General features: G+C 36.8%; 1 non-coding gene across 1 annotated transcript; it reads left to right on the top strand.

The window, feature by feature from the left end:
- The first annotated feature begins 8,650 nt into the window (after nucleotides 1–8,650).
- On the top strand, nucleotides 8,651–8,757 carry LOC119371088 (small nucleolar RNA R71). The gene has a single exon (XR_005178651.1). It is a non-coding gene; the product is annotated as a small nucleolar RNA R71 (small nucleolar RNA).
- Nucleotides 8,758–23,099: the final 14,342 nt, after the last annotated feature.

The following is a 23,099-nucleotide window of genomic DNA, read 5'->3' as shown; positions in this document are numbered from 1 at the left end:
CAGCCCGTGGACTCCCTTGAGTCTCACTTTGAAGTGCGTCTTGCGGCCATGATCGTGGCTCAAAGCACGACTAGGTCGTGTATTCTCCTGGACCCTTCTTTTAAGCTCTTGCAAGACACAAAAACTAGATTCTAAGTTAGGTGAAAAAAATAGATCAATTTAGAAATAAAAACTAGACAAAATTAAACACATTTTAATGAAAACTAAACAAAAGAAGATAAAAGAAAGCTAAATAAGAGCTAAAATTTAAGTAAAACATGAGTTGTGTAATGCCCCAAAATTTTCGAATCTTAAAATGATATTATTTTATCGGGTCATGAATGGTGCTACAGAGAGGGGGATAATATTTTATTTAGATCCGAGGAAGATATTGAGTATAATTAACTATGAATGGATAGTGATTTATCAGTCTGTGAATAGTATGACCGGTCTGTGAATAGTACTACCGGTCCGAGAGTCGGTATTATTTTGGTCCGGAAAAATTACTATATATGTTTTATATTTTCTTTAATATTTTTAGAGTATGTATGCATGATTTTTATGGGTAGAAAGTAAGTAATGAATATTTTTGGAGAATTTAGATAATTAGTGAATAGTGAATTATGATGCTTTATTAATTAAGGAAATTTGAGGAATTATTTTTATGGAGTAATTTGAGAAATTTGTGGAGATAAATAATATTTTGAAGGAATTGAATTGGAGAATATTTTTAGCCATTAGATGAGATTACTTTTGACTTAATCTTAGCCATCCAATTTGGGGAAAAGACCAAAATACCCCTAAGTTGCTTTATTAAAGGCAACCATCAATTATTGAGCAACAATTTTTCCTTCATCTTCTTTTCCTACACGTCTCCTCCTTCTCCTTCTTCTTCTCCTTCTTCTTCTTCTTCATTTTCTTCAATTCTTACTTAGTAAACACATCAAATTCACCCCATCCAACTTGATTTAATTAATTAACCTTAGAGAGTGAAGCTAGAGAAGTAATATTTGGTGACTAATTTCAAGGAATTTGGTGATTTTCCTACTTGGGTCAAAGGGTGGAGAGCCTTCTAACAAAGATAAGGGCAAGACCAAAGCTTGAGAAGCTTTGATTAAAGCTTGTTAAAGCTTGTTTTGAAGGTTAGTGTTCATAAACACACTTACCTTACTTGAATTTTTGATTTTGCGCATTTATGCTATCATGTGTATATTTTGGGATTTTGTATGAAATGATTGATTTGTTGACCTTTGGTTGCAATAACATGCTCTTGGGTGATGTTTGATGAGTATGTAATATGTGGTAGAAACCTCTACCTTGTATCTATGTCTTTCATGTTCTTTTCATGGTTAAAGTAAGCTGAAATTGGAAAGAGGTGTTATTGGGTGAGATTAAGGACTGTTTTTCGATCCTTTCTACTTTCCATTTGTGTCTGAGTCCTTCATAAAAGTTGTAGGTTTGCTTCTTATCTTTCCAACCCATCCTCTTATGTCCAATTTGGATATATATAGCTCAACTTATGGCTGAAAAACCCAAACTGACTCTATTATGCCGGGCGACATGCATCTTTGAATTGAGTGCCCATTTTGACCACTATAATGGAAAGATTATGTTTTGAGTTATTCATGAGAGTTGTTTCCCTGTGTCTTGAGACTTCCCTGGTTTTGGATTGGTTTAATTTGAGTGTTTGGTGAAGTAGGAATTTAATAAACATTGGACTTAGTTCTGCTGAATCGGGTCTAGACTGTTGGTCTGTGTTCCTAGCTTCTTTTTACCATCTTACACGTTAATCTAGGCTGTGTTCCCTTCATAACATTTGTATCATTTTGTCTTAGCTTTCTAATGAATCTAATTTCGTTCAATTTGGAGACCTTTAACTCAAGTTATGTTTGAAAAACATAGCATAGGTCAAGGTTATTTTAATGCTGGAAATTTCCTATGCCTTGAATCATAGGTTTATTTGGATAAATGTATATATGAATCATGTGTGATGAGGTTCTCTTGATTATTTGTATGTTTGAGGATTGATTTGACCAAAATAAGATATAAGTTTGAAAAGTGTTATTGTAGATATGTTTAAATGGATATAAATGGGCAAAATTGTTGGAAATTTTGGGATAAAGTGTGGAATTAGTTTAGATAATGCATGATGAGGATAGAAATGGATACCTTGGTGCATAAGAGTTATGTTAGTATGCTTGGTTGGAGAAGGAAATTCCTCCCCTTGGTTTTCATTAAGAGGCCAAACCACTATAGGGTGATAAGGCTTACTTAATTATTATTATTTTTTTTTTGTATGGTATGCTATCTATATATATATGACATAAGTATGATTATTTTGATAATTTTCATATGTTTAGAGTTTTAAAAACATGGGTATTTAAGGTGTATGTGCTTTGAATTTTGAATAAGGAAAGTATGATTTTATATGATAAGAAGTTTCTTATGATAAATTTCATTATGACTTTACGAAAGTTTTAAAAGAAAAGGAATTTATGAGAAGTTTCCTATATTAAGTAATTATGTTTAAGTATGAAGTTTTCATGAGTTACTTATAATCGAAAGTAAGCTTACATTATGAATTTAAGAAGACTAAAGAATAAGACAAGTTTTATGAGAAGTGTTATGAATTAAGAATTCAAATAAGGATTTTGGGCTCTAATATACTTGGCGTGAATTTGATGCGAGATGGATTTTGTTATGTGAAGCTATGATCATAGGCTAGGGTTATCAGCCCTTATAAATAGGCAGACACGCTTATTTGTGTGATGGGGGTGGTGCTTTCATAGGCCACGATTGTGTGATGGGGGTGACGCTAACATAGGCCATGAGCAAATCTGCTTATATTCTCTTTCTCCTAAGTGTATGCGAGCCCTTTGGAAAATATTTGTAAGGCAATTAAACGAATGAGATCATATTATTTTAGTAAACTTACTGTGGAAATTAATGATTATATTATCAAATGAATTTTCAAAGCATGATATTCCGGTACATGGTTTTAAAAATAAATAGTATATGTATTGGTATAATAAATGTGCAAGTAATGAATTTATGAGTTGAAAGAATTAAATTCTTTATGTTATTAATTAATAGTATATTTGATATTTCTTTTGCTATAAATGTAAATATATGTTGAAATTTAATGATTTTATGTAATTTGTGTTTTAAGTAAGTTGTCATCGCAACTTTAGTAAGTATGTGAATTATGAGCACCACTGAGTTTTATACTCAGCGCGTTGAATTTTATCACGCGCAGGTTAAAGACTGTGGTTGCTGCTTGAAGACTAGAAGAGTAGCATCAGAGCAGAAGTGACTATTGTGGTAGTAGTAGATTGAGATTTACGCAATTAAGAATTATGGCATGTATAAGTATTATATTTTCGGAGATTGTGTTATTTGAATTATAACTTAAGCATGTAATTAGCAATTATGTTAGTGTATATATTCGAAGATAAGCATAAGATTCATTAAATGATTAAATATAAAATATTTCAAGAGAGTTGGTATGATTAGTTTATTAAGACTTGATATATATACTGAATGCAATTAATTGATGAATATTAAAATGCTATTGAGGATTTATATAGTTATGAAAATATAGAAGTGTTGTTCTATTATGATGCTTATTTGGAGATGTTGGGAGTTTGGAGTTTAATTGAGAGTATTTTGTATTCACATGTTTGGCGAGCTCAGCTTTTAAAGGGAAATTCTTACAGTATTTCTGTAGGATTTTCCCAATCTATTTTTCAAAAAAAAAAAAAAAAAAAGAAATGAAAACGAAATGAAATGATTATCTATAAAAAAAAACATATTATTCGCTAAACTTGTGAATACGCAATTACTTCTAATTCATAATCTAATTTTATGATTTGTATGTTAAGTTAAGACGGTGTCTCCGGCACCGAATGTGGCATCCATCGTCGGGTCTCACGGGACTGGGCGGAGGGTGTTACAGGTTGTCTCCCACAAGCGCCTTTATTTAATATTGTTAAGCTCGATTCACTAGACCCCTTTTAGATGAGACTCATAACGGTTTTGACTTGGATCAAAACCTCCATATTGGTAAGCTTTTAGTCTTTGAGCATTAACTTTGAAACTCTAGTCTCCACTCACTATTTCAACCACTCCATGTGGAAAATTTTCTTTGATTGTAAATAGTCCAGACCACTTAGAGTGCAATTTCCCTAGAAAGAGACGAAGTCTAAAGTTATAGAGCAATACCTGGTGGCCAACCCTCAAATTTCATAGGATGATGTGCTTATCATGTCCATGTTTAGTGCGATCTTTATAAATTTTGGCATTTTTATAAGCATAGAGCCTCATTTCATTCATCATATTCAATTGAAGTAATCTTTTTTCACCTACCTCTTTGGCATTAGAGTTGAGAAATTTAATTGCCCAATATGCCTTATATTCTAACTCGATAGGTAGATGGCATGCCTTACCATAGACCATTCGATACAGAGACATACTAATTGTTATTTTAAATGCAGTTTTATAGGCCCAAATTTCATCATCAAGTTTCTTGGACGAGTCTTTTCTCGATTGAACAATCGTAGTCTCGAATATTATCTTGTTCTCCCTATTTGTTTCTTTTACTTGTCCACTTGTTTGTGAATCGTATGGGATACCTATATGATGAGTGACACTATATTTTGAAAGACGAAAGTCTGGATACTTATTGCAAAAATGCTTACCTCCATCCATGATTATTGCCCTAAGGGTACCATGATGTATGAAGATGTATTTCTTGATGAAGTTAATCACACTCTTGGCATCAATGTTGGGAAGAGCAACAACCTCCGCCTATTTAGAGATGTAATCCACTGCCACTAAGATTTATTGGTTAGAATAAGAAGATGGGAATGGTCCCATGAAATCCAAGCCCCATATATCGAAGATTTCGACTTCAAGAATGTTGTTCAATGGCATCTCATGTCTCTTGGAGATATTCCCTAACCTTTGGCAACAATCACAAAGATGAACAAAGTTAAAAGCATATTTAAATAAGTTAGGCCAATACAAACCACTTTTTAGTATACGTGCCGCCGTCTTGCTTGCTCCAAAATGTCCTCCACATTCCGTTGAATGATAGAAACGAAGAACACTTTCCATCTTTTCTTTCGGCACACATCGTCTAAAGAGTTGGTCACTGCAATACTTGAACAAGAAAGGCTCCTCCCAATAGTAATATTTAAGATCATGAAAGAATTTTTTCTTTTATTGATAAGAAATATTGGGATGAGTAATCTTGCAAGCAAGATAATTAACAATATCCATATACCATGGAGCTTGCATATTTGCTAGAAGAAGAAGATGTTCATGGAGGAAGTCTTCATTAATTTGCATCTCTTCAAGCCTTTCTTTCCCCAACTCAAGCCTTGACAAGTGATCAGCTACAAAGTTCTCGATTCCTTTCTTACCACGAATCTCCAAATTAAATTCATGCAAAAGAAGAACCCAATGAATTAGTCTAGGCTTTGCATCTTTTCTTTTCTAACAAATACTTAATAGCTGAGTGATTAGTGTAAATTATTATTTTCGCTCCAATTAAATATGTTTTAAATTTATTAAAAGCAGAAACAATAGCTAGAAGCTCTTTCTTGGTGGTGGCATAATTTAATTACGCATCATTCAATGTACGATTGGCATAATAAATGGCATGCAACTTCTTTTCTTTGCTCAAGAACAGCTCCTATGGCATGATCACTAGAATCACACATGAGTTCAAAAGGTAAGCTCCAATCCGTTATAGTAATGATAGGAGCTGATATCAATTCCTTCTTCAACCTGTTAAAAGCAACTAAACACTCTTCATTAAAATCACAAGGAACATCTTTAATCAACAAGTTACAAAGAGGTTTTGTGATTTTTGAGAAATCTTTAGTAAATTTCGTATAGAAAAATGCATGGCCAAGAAAACTTCTTTGAAGGTATTAGTTTTTCAATTACCTTTATCTTGGCTTTGTCTACCTCAATTCCCTTCTTAAAAATTTTATGACCCAAAACAATGCATTCACTAACCATAAAATGACATTTTTCCCAATTTAAAATAATGTTAGTATCCTTACATCGCTGCATAACTAGAGAGAGGTTATTAATACAAGAATCAAAAGAAGAATGAAAAATAGAGAAATCATCCATAAATACTTCAATGAAATTTTCAACCATCAATGAAATTTTCAACCATTTCAGAAAATATAGACATCATACACCTTTGAAAAGTTGCAGGCGCATTACATAACCCAAAAGACATTCTCCTATAAGCAAAAGTACCATATGGACAAGTGAAAGTAGTCTTCTCTTGATTCTCAGGAGCTATGGGTACTTGGAAATACCTTGAATAACCATCTAGAAAAAAAGTAAAAAGGATAACCTACAAGTCTTTTAATCATTTGATTAATAAAAGGTAAAGGGAAATGATCTTTGTGTGTTGCTTTGTTCAACTTTCAATAACCAATACACACACACCAACCTTTGACAATTCTAGAAGAAATCAACTCATTATTATTAGCAATAACTGTCATGCCTCCCTTTTTTGAAACAACTTGAACAGAGCTTTCCCAACTACTATCTGAGATTGGATAGATAATGCCAGCATCCAAAAGCTTAAGAATATCAACTTTGACTACTTCCTTCATGTTTAGATTTAATCTCCTTTGGTGCTCAATTGTAAGTTTGTAGTCTTCTTCCGTAAAAATTTTATGCATGCACACACTTGGATTGATCCGCTTTAAATATGAAATCGTCCACCCTTAAGCTTTCCTATGCTTTCCTAGAACCTGCAACAACCTTTTCTCTTTATCAAGTGATAAGAAGAAATAATAATAGGAAAAGAGTTGTTCTCACCTAAAAATGCATACTTAAAATGGGAGAGAAGTTGTTTCAGTTCTTGCTTGGCTAGTTCACTCTCTTTCTCACTTTTGATGCTTTGGATATTAATGTTTATGTAAACTTTATCAATGGTCAATTTTTCTTTAACATGCAAGGTGTCTTGTACACAATCATCAATAACATCAACTCTAAAATAATCATTAGAATCCATAGGAAGCTTACAAGATTTAATAATATAAAAACAACTTCCTCTTCACCTACCCTTAAAGTTAGCTTACCTTCATACACATCAATCAATGCTCTTACGATTGCAAGGAAAGGTCTACCAAGGATGAGTGATCCTTCTCTATCTTCATCTATGTCAAGGATAACAAAATCAACAGGAAAAATAAACTTACCTACCTTGATGAGCACATCTTCTACAATACCTCTTGGATATTTGATTGATCGATCAACTAATAGAGACATCCTTATCGGTTTTAGCTCACTCATCCCTAGCATCTAGAAAACTTCATAAGACATATGATTAATACTTGCACCTAAATCAGCTAAAGCTTTTTCAAAATCAAGATTTTCAATATTGCAAGGGATAGAAAAACTTCCTAGATCTTTTAACTTTTGAGGCACTTTATTTTTGAATGATTGCACTATACTCCTTCGTGAACATTACTGTTCCTTAATCATTAATCTTCCTTTTCTTACTTAGGATCTCCTTCAAGAATTTTGCATAACTGGGTATTTGAGCAAGAGCTTCAGCAAAAGGAATGTTGATTTGGAGCTTTTATCATATTTTGATTGCTTGAGCCTTTGTGGGAAAGGGATAAGTGGGAAATAAGGCTTTACGTCCTCTTTCTCCTCAAGATCAATAATGAGAATTTTCTTCTTTTCCTCTTCTTGCTTATCTACCTCCTTCCCAAGTCGATCCTCCAATTGCTTTCAATTCCTCAAAGTAATAGCCTGTACCTGTTCTATAGGATTTTTCTTAGTGTTACTAGGTAACGTACCTTGAGGTCTAAAAGCCATCATGTTTGCAAATTGGCCCATTTGAATCTCCAAATTCCTTATAACAACTTGTTGGAATCTATGATTCTCTTATTAGATCCCATGAGTCTTCCGAGTTTCATTCATGAAATCCATATAAGATTTAGAGAGAGTAGTGAGGACATCATCATGAGGCCCTTTCTCTTGAGGAGGAAAACCTAGTGGTGCATTTGGATTCCCATAGGAAAGATTAGGATGATTCCACAACCTGTTATCATAAGAGTTAGAATATGGGTAATTCTTCCTTGATTCATCATGTAGTTGACTTGCTCCAAAGTTTAAAGATTGAGATTATTCAACACGCATTCCCCAACTCCATGTTGTCCATTACACTTGTCACATGCTTGTACAGTAGAATTAACAGAGTTAATGGTCAACAAATCTAATTTCTTTACATAAAGTAATGGTTGTTGCTCACCATCTCTTTTATCAAATCATATGCCTCATCAATCCCTTTTCTTTCAAAAGAACCTCCAATAGCAGCATCCAAAGTGATATTCATGTTATGAGATAACGCATTATAGAAAGTTTGTACCTTTAACCACTTGGATAAGTTATAATGTGGACACTCCACTTTGGCATTGAGTGTGCCGATGGCATCAATCTCATAAATTCCTGCAAGCCTCTTCCTTTCGGAGGTATTTTGGTAATGGTTGTTACTTGCCATCTCTTCTATCAAACATATGCCTCATCAATCCTTTTTCTTTCAAAAGAACCTCTACTAGCAGCATCTAAAGTGATCTTCGTGTTATGAGATAATGCATTATAGAAAGTTTGTACCTTTAACTACTTGGATAAGTTATAATGTGGACACTTCCTCAACACATCTTTGAATCTCTCCTAAGCTTTATACAAACTCTCTTGATCATGGTGGGCAAAAGTCTTTATCTTGTTGCAAAGCTTTGTAGTCTTTGAAGATGGAAAGAATTTTGCCACAAACTTTCAGGCTAATGAAACTTCCAGTAGCGCACAATTGCAACCAAGAACGTGTTTTATCCCTTAGAGTGAAGGGAAATAGTCTCAATCTTATGGCATCTTCAGAAACTCCGTTTTGCGTAAATGTATCATAAATCTCCAGGAAATTGGTGATGTGGTCATTAGGATCTTCACTAGGAAAATCCATACTGAATTGAGGTGGATAGCATTTGAATAATTGCAGGTTTGATTTCAAAATTATTAGCTTCCACCCTAGGCTTGGTGATACTTGAAGTGGCCCTATTAAGAGAAGGAGTTGTGTAATCTCACAAGGTGCGAACAGGAGGTTAAGGCCATTGATTGAGCCGATGTTGCAAGACTTATTGTTCTTCTTGCACTAATAAATTGTGTAATTCTACTTCGCCAGCCATGGTTGATTGTCTTCTTTCTTCATGTTCTTGTTCTCTTCCCATAGCGTTATTTCTTCGGTAAGTCCTTTCAATTTCTAGATAAAAAATCAAAGGTCCAACACTACAATATCTTTTTATAAAACACTTGAAACTTCTTGTAAAAGAAAAATTAAAATAACAAAAAATAAATGTTTAAATTAATAATAGGGTAAGTAGTATTAATATTGGTAATGCCAATCCCCGACAACAATGCCAAAAACTTGACAAGGCAATTCGCATGTGCACGAAATCGCAAACAAGTAATAACGAGTGAGTAGAGCATCGTTCTACGAAAATTGTATACCAAGTACCAAAATTGTGTTAACCTACTATTATTTAAATGACAATAAAGAGAATAGATTGAAAAGTAAAAGAAATAAATGAAAGCAATAAGAAATCAAATAAAATAATTTGATGAAAAGAAATCAAGGATTAAAAGCTACAAGAGATTTTTGACTTCATTTTATTCTATCCAATTTATTTTATTAGTTTGATATTCAATTTTAATTGTTCAAATAAGGGAAACATCCCTGAATTCGCTACTACGCTCTCCAGATGTATTGTTAGCTATTTTAATTTGGTCTAATTATATATCTTCCAATAGCGCAATCAAACATGAATTAACTCATTAAGTTTTATGGTTTGTTTATTAATTCATAACCTAAGGTTGTTAACTTATGAAAGCCCCCCATAAGTCAAACCATATATCTTCCGCATAAAGTTATTATCCTATGTAATTTATTACCCTCTTTCATATAAAAAACCCTTCTACCGATAGTGATTCATGAAATAAATCAATCCATGGGAGAAACTATGCCTTGAAGCATTAAGTTCAATAATAACTTATATCTTGAACAAGGAAAAGCAAATCTAATATTATAAATTGGAATAGAAATTAAGTTACATCGAATTCCTAGTATATGAATTTAGTTCGACATAATAATTAAATAAAATTCAATTAAACTTAAAAACAATTCCATAATCAATATGAATAATGAAAATTAAAAAATAAGGTTAAGAGTTTAGAGATAAAAACTATTAAACAAATAGCGTGGACAATTTCCTTGATTCTTTATACAAACTTGAATGCTCAAAGTCTTAAAAGAAAGAAAACTAAGAAAAGAGTAAAACAAAGATCTAAGATTCAAGTTTCCAAGATATTTAATTGTAATGGTGATCTCTCTTTATACAAACTTCGTAGGGTGTCTTTGAATCCGAGAAGGAAACTAGCTGGCCTAATTAGGAAGAAATATTATTTGAGTAGAAACCTGATTTTGTATTGTGTTTCTTTTAATTAGGAATCTTCTTTCATTGAATAGGGCTGGAACTCAAACAAGGTAGGTCTTCTATTATTTACATGCAGCTCCATGAGTAAGATATGCCCAAGCTTCAGCACTACACGGGCTAAATAATTAACTTTAGCCCACTTGAATTTTCAGCTTTCTTGGAAACACGGCCATAGCATCTGACACAGCCAGTCTGTGTTCTTTATTGGCTTGGCCATGTTGAGCTTTTATCTTCATTTTTGAGCTTCAATCTTCTTTGATGCAAATTTTGGCAATTTTCATACTAAAAAACCCCCTCAAATCAACTTTATCAAGAATCAAGGAAACTTAATGAAAAACATAAATAAATCTAAACAAAAATTAATCCAAGTAATTAAAAATACTAAAACTCCTATTAAAAATTAAACTAAAAATACTATAAAAATGAGACCCATCGCTCATACATTATGATATGATATGTAAATATAAAGAAAGATATAATGAAAACAAAAATTGATCTTTTTTCCTCTCATTCTCTCTTTTGTTTCTTCTCATATTTTTTATTTTAATAACACGTTATCGGCACGACTTTGCTCTATGTACAAATCCAAACCTATTTTTTTCTTACTTATTTTAAGGTAATTCTTTATACACTAACCTTTATAAATCTACATTTGTATATATGTGTATGCTATTTATTGGTATTATCAACCTATTCGTTTATGGTTATTGATATTTTAACATGCATGATAAAAAATATTGTCACGCCCCGACTCTAATCACCAGAGGAATTGTCCGCTTTGGATCAAGCCAAATCCCCCATGCAAGATTGGTAAGACCCGCACGGTTTTGTCTCGCAGGTGAAATGGGAAACTTTCCAGGAGGTCACCCATCCTAGGATTTCTGTTAAGTGAGCACGCTTAACCTTGGAGTTCTTCCAACTCTCCAGCCATTCCAACAAAAGGCGCCTCTAATGATTAGTTTCCCCCTTTCAATATATGATTCGATTCATTCCTGTGTCCCGTATTCCACTACCCTAGCTAGCTTGCCATCCTAAAAGCTAGCCAGGAGCTTCGCTCTACCCGCCTCTTAGGATCGCTTTGCCGGGTCGGGATGTCACAAATATATATATTTCTTTAGTTTTCTTAATATTTAATCATGTTTCATGCTAATTAATTGATTGTCTATATTATTCAAATTGTTGGTTGAAATGATATCTTATTTGAGTAATGTCTTTAAACTAATAGATTATAATTATGTAGTGAATGGTGAGTTATAAGTCAATAAACATAAAGAATATGGGCCCTGTTTCAAGCTAGTGACTTTGTTGGCTTTGGGTTCCTTATAGAAGATGTTGGAAGCGGGTTCATGTCTACAGTTTTAGGCTACCACAATGGGACCGAGATTCCGTTGATTGTAAAGGATCTTGCACTTGAATGCCCTATTATATGCTCAGCAAAATCTTCCTTTTGAGGGATGCATTTTTCAGATTGTCAATTGCTAGTTAATGCTATTCATTCTTCTAGTTTAGATTTTCAGAATTTGGCTTAATTATTTCTGATTGCAATGATATTTTAAGCTCTATGATGGATAAGAAGGTTAGATGGGTTGAAATGCAAGCGAATATGGGTACTCATTTACTTGCTAGAGCATCTATTCACTGTGCTGGATTTCGGATTTGGGAATCTATTCCCTGTCTCTTGTTTGATTATTCTTCTTCAAGGTAATACATCAGTATTTTCCTTTTAAAAAAAAAAAAAATTAGATCATATAATTTTTCTCTATGTAATAGAAATTTTTACAAAATTTGAATATATGTTACTAATATATTTTATTTATAATCAATAATTATTTTATATTTTCATATATATATATTTATATATAGTATACATTTATTTATCCTCATTTTGCTAAATATTTGAAGTTACTTAGATTTATTCTAATTATTATTGTTATTTTATATTAGCTTGCACAATGTCAAATATTACCAAACTTGAGTATGCAACGAGGAAGAACTATTTATCATAGGCTCTTCATGCTGAAATTCATCTTGCTACTAAGGATTTTGGAAATACAATTATTGTAGGTCAATGGAGCATCTATACAAAATAAGACAAAAATAATGATATTTCTTTATCATCATCGACATGAAGGGTTAAAAGCAGAATATTTCATTGTAAAAGGTACACTTGAATTATGGAATAATTTAAAAGAACAATATGACCACCAAAAAATAGTAATCCTACCTAAAACTCATTATGATTCGATACACTTATTAAAATATCATCGATTAATTTACGAAAGACAACCACCAATATGGTACCACAATAAGTTAAATACTTGGCAAGCTTCAAGCCTAAAGGTGGGAACCCTAAGCCCAAAGATGGATGTCCCAAACCCACATGGTGTGTAAATACCTAGGACATTCCAAAATACTCCCACCCACAAGATATTTTAATGAAATATCTCACCTACTCTAAAATGCTCCATGTAATCTCCACCGTACATTTTTGTAAGTAAATCATAGCCGTACATTGAGGAGGTGGAAATGCCTATAAATACCACCCCTCACTTCATTTGTAACCAACCAAGCAAAAACCAAGTCCAAGAAGCAAGTAAGTAATTCTTTCCTTAAGCTTTGTGAAAGTTTGCTTCTTATTAATAAAATTTTATTTGGTATTTTGTGTTAGTATTATTTTAGTTACCCTTCCTGTTATTATTGGTGTTATAAATTATTAATCAATCTTGGAGTTTATCTCTGCATTGATATCCAACAAGTGGTATCAGAGCGTGTTTGTGGTGGTAGTTGTTGTAACCGTGGTATTTTGTGGTGTTCATTTACAAGTGTAGGGTATCATTACTTTGCTGAACTTAACAGTCAGGGACTTTTGTTGAAGCAACAAGATTCACAAGCAAGGATTGTGATTGTGATTGGTCAGGGACCGTTGTGCATTGGTTAGTGTCAGGAACACCAGTACCTTATGGCAGATTTTTTTGGAGTTGCTAATAGCATCGAGAAGCTAAAGAGCAATAATTACGGGAACTAGAGTACCCATATGAGATATTATCTCATAGGTCAAGACTTATGGGATATCGTCGAAGGAGATAATATTACACCACCAGTTGGGGATGCGAAAGCTCTAAAAGAGTGGGAGACAAAATGCGGGAAGACGATGTATATGCTGACGATTACAGTAGAAGATAAGCAGATGCAACGGATCAAGTCGGCTAAAACACTAAAGGAAGCGTGGGACATCCTTAAGTCTGCTCTCGCTAAGAAGAACGAAGCAAAACTGCAATGGCTCGATAATGAGTTGTTCTCAATCTCGCAACAAAACCTCACTATAAGTCAATACTTTTCTGAAGTAAAATCTTTATTTGAGGAGATTTCGAAATTAGATCCAGACAACGAGATCCACGAGACAAGGATGAGGAGGATCATCATCCGTGGTCTAAGACATGAATTTAAGGGTCTTGTGACTGCTACTTGTGGTTAGGCTACACAACCAACCTTAGACGAGTTAGAAAATATCTTGTCCAATGAAGAGACTTTGGACGAAAAAATGTCTAAAGTATCTTTGAAGGATGATGAGAAAGCTCTCTTTGCTAAAAAGAGGAGATTTTGAAACGTTGTGAGAGTAGATGGTGGAAAAGAAAGGAGTAATCAACAAGGATGGAGAATGCAAAAGTGGAGACCATCACAGCAAGGGGGAGCAAGGCCAGGACAAAGGAAAGATGACTGGCGAGAATGTGATCATTGCTATAAGTGCAACAAAAGAGGACATTTCGCCCAAGAATGTCAAAGCAGATGAGTAGAAGGAAACATAGCATCAACCCAGAACGAGCAACAGAGTGAAGAGGAATGGGATATTCACAGTTTCTTTGTTCAGGAGGAAGAAAATTTGCCACAGAAGCCAGTAGAGATGATGATGAAAGGACCCGAGCAGGAGTTATCATTAATAACTGTAAGTGATAGAATCAACTATGATGATGGAAGTTCTAATCACATGACAAGAAACAAGGAGAAATTATCAGATGTATCCAATTATGATGGAGGTCGTGTTGTAGTCACAACAAATAACATGAGATTGCCAATAGCTCATATTGGAAAGACAACCAGTATTTCTCCCTCTAGTAAGGAGAAAATGGAGTTACAGATGATTTACCATGTGCCAAGGATGAAGAAAAACTTACTCTCTGTATCACAAATAGCAAGTGCAGGTAATTATATGGTGTTCGGTCCTGATAATGTGAAGGTTTATCGTAACCTTAAATTAATCGAAGATCCAATCATGGAAGGACGGCGAGTAGAATCAATCTACGTCATGTCAGCACAAGAAGCCTATGTTGACAGAACAAGGAAGAGTGAGGCAACTGACTTGTGGCACGCTCGCCTGGGACATGTTAGTTATCACAAGCTTAAGGTGATGATGAAAAAGTCCATGCTTAAAGGTCTTCCTTAGTTGGAATGCCGAGAAGACACTATATGTGCTGGATGCCAATATGGAAAAGCTCACCAACTTCTCTTTGAAGAGTCAAAACATAGAGCCAAGGTGCCATTGGAGTTAATACATTCAGATGTTCTTAGACGAATCAAGCAACCTACAAACTGTAATATGAGGTACATGATTACTTTAATCGATGACTACTCGATGACTACTCGAGATATGTTTGGGTAGATTTCATGGTAGAGAAGTCGGAAGTTTTTGAAAAATTCAAAGCTTTCAAGAAGAAAGTTGAAAAAGAAGTCGAAAATAAAATTAGATGCCTTCGCACTGACAATGGTGGAGAGTACACGTCTGATGAATTCACTAAATATTGCCAAAAGCCAGGCATTCGAAAGGCAATTCACATGTCCAAGAACACCGCAACAGAATGGAGTTGCCGAGAGAAAGAATCGACACCTGGTGGAGATTTGCAAGAGTTTGCTCCATGCAAAGAAGGTGCCAGCTAGATTTTGGGCAGTGTGCATGAAGACAGTTGTGTACGTCACCAACAGACTACCTCAAGCAAGACTGGAGTTTACATCCCCATTCCAGAAACTGTGGAATATTAAACCAACTGTAAGTTATTTTTGCGTTTTTGGATGCATGTGTTATGTCTTCGTTCCGGATGAACTTCGAAGCAAGCTTGACAAAAAGGCACTTCGCTGCATATTCATTGGTTATGATGAGCAAAGAAAAGGCTGGAGATGTTGTGATCCTATAACTAATAAGTGCTATATTTCACGAAATGTGGTCTTTGATGAGGCATCATCTTGGTGGTCATCCCAAGTAACCCTGCTACCAGACTCAAAAGAAATTCAAGAAAAAGTTGAAAAGAAGATAGCAGAGGGAGAGTTCATCCCAAAGAAAAGTGAAGCAGAGCCATCTAGAGTTCAAGAGAAATTGAAGAGCCCATGGAAGATAGGTGCATAGGAACAATAGCAGCCAAGTCAAGAAGAACAAGATCCAGATTATCCTCTACTTTGGCGATTGGGGCGAGAAAGAAGGCCTAATCCAAAATATGCAAATGCTTTTATAGTAGAGATAAAGGAGCCAACAACTTATGAAGAAGCATCAAAGAAAATGAAGTGGACTACTGCGATGGAAGAAGAAATTGCTGCTTTGGAGTAAAATCAAACATGGGAATTAGTGCCAAAACCAAGAGATGTGAAACCCATCTCTTGTAAATGGGTCTACAAAATTAAAACTCGCCCAGATGGATCAATTGAGCGATACAAAGCAAGACTGGTTGCTTGTGGATTTTCTTAGCAGTATGGCTTGGACTATGATGAGACATTTAGTCCAGTTGCCAAGATCACTACTGTGTGTGTATTACTAGCTTTAGTAGCTAGTAATTCATGGCCTTTGTGGCAGATGGATGTGAAGAATGCATTCTTACATGGTGAAGTTGATCATAAAATCTACATGGAGCAACCACTAGGGTTCAGAAGTCATGACAATCCTAACTATGTGTGCAAGCTAAGGAAAGCTCTCTATGGTCTAAAACAAGCACCAAGGCCTTGGTATGGCAAGATTGCAGAATTCCTTGTCAAGAATGGATATGTTATGGCACTAGCAGACTCCAGTTTGTTTGTGAAAGATCGCGAAGGAAGACTAGCTATAGTGCTAGTATAGTTGATGATTTAATAGTCACTGGCGACAACATCGAAGAGATTCAACTCATCCGAGAGAATTTGGCTACTCGTTTCAAGATGAAAGAGCTAGGAAAGCTCATGCATTTCCTTGGATTGGATATAGAAGAAGCCAAGGAAGGTTTGTACCTCGGACAACAGAAGTATACAAACGATTTGCTGAAGAGCTTTGGAATGATGGAATGCAAGCCGATATCTACTCCAGTGGATGCTAATGTCAAGCTGTGTGCTCATGAAGGGAATGATCTCGAAGATGCAACTATGTATAGACAACTAGTGGGAAGCCTAATCTATCTCACTATGACACTGCCGGACATTTCCTTTGCAGTTGGAGTAGTCAGCTGATTTATGCAGAAGCCTAACAAACCTCACTTGGAAGCAATTTGAAGAATATTGAGATATGTCAATCGATTATGGGATCTTATACAAGAGAGGTGAAATTATCAAGTTGGAAGGATATCGCGATGCTGATTATGCAGGAGATCAGGACACTCGGCGCTCGACAACAAGCTATGCATTTAGTCTTGGTTCAGGAGTAATATCTTAGTGCAGTAAGAGACAACCTACAGTGTCACTTTCCACAATAGAAGCTGAGTATCGGGCAGCAGCAACAGCAGCTCAGGAAAGTGTTTGGTTGTCATAGCTTATGAACGATCTGCATCAACCCTTCGACTATCCGATTCTGTTGAATTCTGATAGTCATTTGGCTATACAAATGGCTGAGTATCCGTGTGAACCCCTCCCCCGAAAATAGGCATATAATGAATATGACTAAGGCCAGAAATGCACGTGAATGTGTGAGTCGCCACCTTGTTTAATTATTTTAGGGTAAACTAGGAAAACCCTAAGTTGACTCCAATTTTAATTAACCTAATTACTAGATTAATTATCCCAATGTTTAAGGCACAATCTACGAACCCGAGGTGGATCCCGAGACTATGTCATGCTGATTAACTAACCAATGAATGAATGCTTTGTAGGGTAAATGATGTAATTGGACCAATGAAAATGTTTAAGTGATTTCGACTTGCCACTCGGGGTTAAATCCCGAACGTGCCTACGTACTTCTGTTTGAATGGAAGATCAAAGTCGATGTAGTTCGATAGGCCTTTTTTAAAGGGCTTTGAGTGGGTATGCTTAATGCATGAGTGTGTGTATGCTTCGTGCATTTTGTTTAGGCATTTTTGCCAAAGAATTGATTGATTTGATTAGGCGTTTGTTGCCAAAAGTGTCGATTTAAGGCTTTTAGCCAAAAAGATTGATTTAGGCAATTTGTTGCCAAAAGTTGATGTGATTTAGGCGCTTGTCGCCAAAATTGATTATTTGAAGGTTTTTAGCCAAAATGAGTTGATTTAGGCAATTTGTTTGCCAAAAAGTGTTGATTGGGCGATTGTCGCCAAAATTGATTGATTTAATGCTTTTAGCCAAAAGATTGATTAATTCAAGGCATTTTGCCAAAAATTGATGTGTAATTTAGGCAATTTGTTGCCAAAACGTGATTGATTAAACTGTAGGCAATTTGTTGCCAAAAAACGTGATTGATTAAGGCTTTTAGCCACAATTATTGATTAATTGGACTTTTAGCCGAACTTGTTCGAAATAAAGGCAATTACACCGTAGTTATTAATTAACTAGGCTTTTTAGCCAGTATGTTCGGATTTAGGCTTTAACACCACGATTATTAATTAACCGGGCATTTAAGCTTAATCATATTTAATTGAGGCAGTTTATTTGCCAAATTGATGCATGAATGCATTTATGGGGCAGTTTAATTCAGAATTGGAGTAGAAGAGAAATATGCACAAAATGCTGAAATTAAGTAGACAGGGTTTCGTTATTACCTAAGTCAAACGGCGGCCGCTTCTTAGCTTCAGCTTGAAAATTCCAGATTAAGCTCCTCGTTTGGGGAATATTAATTAAAATTAATTCAATTAAGTGGCCAAGTATCACAACAGCAGAGTAATAAAAGCCTACACTAAAATGCAGAAAAGCAGTAAAAAAACCGCAGGGAGCGTAGGGGAGAAGAGAGCGTCCGTCAATACAGACTGAGTCCTTAAAATTGACGAACCGGGGTTGTATTTATAAGGAAAACCCGGGCTGGAGGGCGGCAGCCGCCGCTGTGGCCGGCTGCCGCAGCCGCCCCCGCCGTGGATGGCGGCCACCGCCGCCGTCACCGGCGGACGCCACCGCCGTGGCTTGTCCACTTTCTAGTTTTTCGTTCCGAAGGCTTTTTCGGGAGTTCCGTACCTCCAAAAAATATTCCAGGACCAGTTCTGCGATCCTCGTAATTTTCCGGACGTTTTAAGTACCATATTGGCATACTTTCGGTGAACTTTTTCGAATGGCCTCCGGTTCGACCAGACTGTTTGCAGTCCGGGAAAATAGGCTTTTTGAGCCTCAAAATTTGAGTATTCATAGTTGTCCCCCACCAGCAATCATAAAAATGATTATGGGAGTCGGTGGTTGTCTGAAAAGTAAATTTTGAAGGCGAAAATTGGACGCGTCCAGAAGACCCGCCTTTTGGCTATTTTCTTATAAATAGCTGAGTTTTCACTTTTACATTCATTCTAAACTCTCCAAATACAAGAGCTTTCTCAAATTCTCTCAACTTCCTCATCATGACTTCTCCGAGTCACAGCAGCGACGAGGATTTTCTGGAGTCTTTGGGAATTTCCCTAGACACCGATCTTACAGCGGACGCAGACACCCACGCTTCCGTGACTGGTATCTACGCCCAGGTAAGTTTACTTTTCTTTTTTTTATCATTTTTTTTGTATTTTACTGTTTTATTAGTATGCATGTTAGGGTAGAACTAAGATATTATCCTTAGTAAGGAACCGAGGAATAACTCTTAGATTGCTTTACCTTTTAGGACCCCCATATTAAATTGGATGTGGGTGAGACCTCTGTGGCCGAAATTTCGATCAAGATATTCAACCACAACAACCCAGTCGGAGCGATTATTAGTCCTTCCCATCTGGGCTTCCTGAGGCATTTTGATGTGGGTCGGAGCAACCATAAAGAATTACTGGGTGCTTTGGCCGAGAGGTGGTGGGACACCACCAATACGTTCCACTTTTCTTGGGGCGAGTTGACAATGACCCCCACAGACTTTTCTGTTATCTCCGGGATCCCTTTTGGCATTCGGCCGGTTGAGCTGTATAATGACTGGAGGACTGAGGTTTCTCCTGATCGGATGGTTGAGCTGATAGGGATCGACCTGCCCCGGATTGTCGGGCCAAGTTCTACTACTCCCATTTTGAGCATTTCCAGACGCTGGCTATCCCTCCAGGCCCCCGACATTTATGCTAGATACAAGCAGGGAGAGCTGATGGCTACTTAGGTGGCCAGATTCACTTTGTTGCTGCTGTTTGCTTCGACCTTCTGGTCCAACAGAAAAGAGAAGTTTAATCCTTCCATCTTGAAGAGTTTGGAAAATCTGGCCCATCTTGAGGAGTACGACTGGGCCGGCGCTATTCTGAGCCGTATGTATGATGACATGTGTGATCTGAGTCGGGGCCACTGTAAGCTCAGCGGGACCTACTACTTTTGGGAGGTAATGTAAAGAACATTCTCCCTTTCTATGCTTTTTTTCTGTTTATTATTCTTGATTTTTTCTCTCATTGATTCTTGTTTCTTTTTTTCTTTTTTTTTTTTTTTTTTTTTTTGCAAACTTGGGCATTCGAGTATTTCCCGTATACTCGCCCAGAGCTCATTCGTGCTGATCTTGGGCTGGGACTAGTGCCTTCGGCTTGGAGATGGTACCAATCAAACCTTCATACCGTTCGACGCAAAAAATCACTGAGGGATCTAAGGACCTTTTTTGATACTTGCACTCTGGAGCAGGTAAGTGCTTAGTAATTCTTGAATATGTTAAATAAAAAGGATTTATTAACACATTTGCATCTTTCATAGGTTGAGGTGGGGCCGATGACTGCTCGTCTACAGAGTTGGATTCAAGCCGACCCCCATTTCCAGCAGTTGGATGCCTTGTCTCGGCGGAGGGTGGTCCTGTCGCACCCCGTCCTGAGACGATATTACTTGGGCGAGAGAGTAGACCTTCAGATAAGAGGCTGCCGTTCTGTCCCTTACTCTCCTCCCGAGGACATGCGAGCGGGCAGGCAGATGACGCTTACCGATGCCCATACTGAGGGTGTTCCACATGTGGAGTTCATCCTGGGGGGAGATTATGACGAGTTCTGCAGAATCTTTTTGATGCAGCCCATTGGATCTCGGCTTGATAGTTTTCAGAGATCGGCACCTTCCCAGCCCCTTGACGCCACTTCTTCTCGGGCTTCGGGTCCCTCGATTAGGACTCCTAGGAGGAGGCCTTCGACCAATCCTTCTTCTTCCACTCCAGTTGAGGGTCCATCTCGGGCTGGGCCTAGCCGCTCGTCAGGTCCGTCTAGGGCTCCCCGGGCCATCTCAGAGGCTACCGGGCCACTTCATCCAGGCCTGGCCAACCTACGTCTTCCATACAGCATTTCCTACTATGCTCCTGACGGCACTCTAGCTTTTCGGGAGGTCTCCCTGGAGAATGTGGATCGCTTGGATCTTCCTCTCGAGGACATTAACGAGGTAATGACTGATAAATCTCTCACAAAAAGGATTCATACGAGATTTGATATTGACTTGTGTTTTTTGTATGATTTCCAGGTTCTTAACGGCTTGGTCAGTCAGATGATAGAGCTGATGCTCGGGATGCAGCAAGAACTTTCTGCGTCCTGGACTCTGAGGGCCTTTGATGTTCAGAGGAGGAGGAGGACCCGTCGCTGATGCCATAATTGCTAGACTTTTCCTTTTTGTTTTTCTTTGCCTGTATTTCTGTATTGAACTTTGACTGTACCTGCACTTGGTTAGTACTGAAAATATGTATGCATGATTATCCATTTTGAAAGAAAATGGGATTTTTTTTTTCATCTCGCTTTTTTTTTTTTTACGGCGGTGGCCGCTGCCGCCGCCATAGCCGCCTCCGGGCGTGTTTTTCTATAAAAACCCTATTTTTTCCTTTTCTTTTCACACTCCCTCATTCTTTCTCGAAACTCGTGCTAGAAAAAGCAGTTTTCAGCCAGTTTCTTCCCTTTTTCTCTCTTTTCCTTCTTCTTTTTTTTTTCAAAAATGAACCCTTTTTAGAACCACAGCATGCACAGCTGGACTAAGAGTCTCTCCAAAGTCGAAAAGATCAACTTAGGGAGGTACGGTCTATTTCCTAGTATGACATCACCTGCTTTATCTAGGTTAGCTTCTGCCACACCCAAGTTTATCTGCTAGGCCTTACACATTGCACGTGGTACTGCGCTTCGCGCGTTTTGAGGCAGATGGGGATAGACCAGACTGTCCCAATTGTAGATGGCACTTCAGCTGATTCAGCCATCACTCTGGGTGTTACCCGAGCCGTCCTTAGGGCTTGGGTTAGAGACCATCACATGGTTAGGCCTTTACCTAATCTTTTCGGTGTTCAGACTTCTCCTGAGTATCGGACCTGGTTCATTGCCGTTGTTTGGCCGATTGAGAGGCCAAGGAGGACTGCACTGCTAAGTGCACTTGAAGGTTGGGCTCAGGCTGACGCTGATAATGAGATTGGGACTGATGAGGAGATTGTGTTGGCGCCTCGGACAGGCGAGGTTGGAGAGAGTTCAGCAGCTAGGGATGACTTGGAGGATGTTGCCCCACGGAGGTGACGGGACACCTAGACTCTTATAGGCTTTTGGACTTTTGTTGTTTTTCCCTTATTTTGACTTTTTTGACTTTTTATTTGGGACTTTGACTTTGGATTTTGGATTTTGTTCTTTGGCTTTGGATGTATGCTTTGTTTTTTTTTTTGGACTTGGACTTAGACTTCATTATTTATTTATTTTTCTTCGACTCTTTTGCTTTCTGCTTGACTTCGGAGTGTTTGACTTTATTGCTTTAATCGGGAATGTCATTTGACTTTTAAGCTCTCCAAGCATTTTCCAACTTTATTTATTCAAGCTCTAATTTTTGCCTAAGCCGCCCTTTCGGGTTTTCAACTTAGCGAGCTACCCATTTTTGCCTAAGCCGCCCTTTTCGGGTTTTCAACTTAGCGGGCCCCGACTTTTGCTTAAGCCGCTCTTTCGGGTTTTCGACTTAGCGGGTTCTTCTTTTTTTTTCACTTCTTTTTTTCACTTTTTTTTTCTTTCCTCTTTTTCTTTTTTTTTTTTTTTTTTGGCAAAGAAGAATGAAATATGAAATGATTTTTTTATTAATGCTTAGACCGCGCCCAAAGAGGGCTGCCTACATATCTCCGATACATAATTTCTTTTTTCCGAGGAGAATCAGGTCTAATGTAGCTCTTTTTACATTATGCAATGCTTATTATACAAAATATCTTTTTAACTAATCTAAATTACATGGATTCGTGAATTCCAAACCATCCAAATCAGTCAAAATGACGGCTCTGCCAGACAATATTTTCTTCAACACATAGGGTCCAGCCCAATGAGGAAGAAACTTCCCACG

The sequence above is a fragment of the Jatropha curcas genome, chromosome 10 (assembly GCF_041381405.1).
Source record: "Jatropha curcas cultivar XTBG-Jc1 chromosome 10, XTBG_Jcur_1.0, whole genome shotgun sequence".
NCBI lineage: Eukaryota > Viridiplantae > Streptophyta > Magnoliopsida > Malpighiales > Euphorbiaceae > Jatropha > Jatropha curcas.
This window is presented reverse-complemented; position numbering and strand designations above follow the sequence as displayed.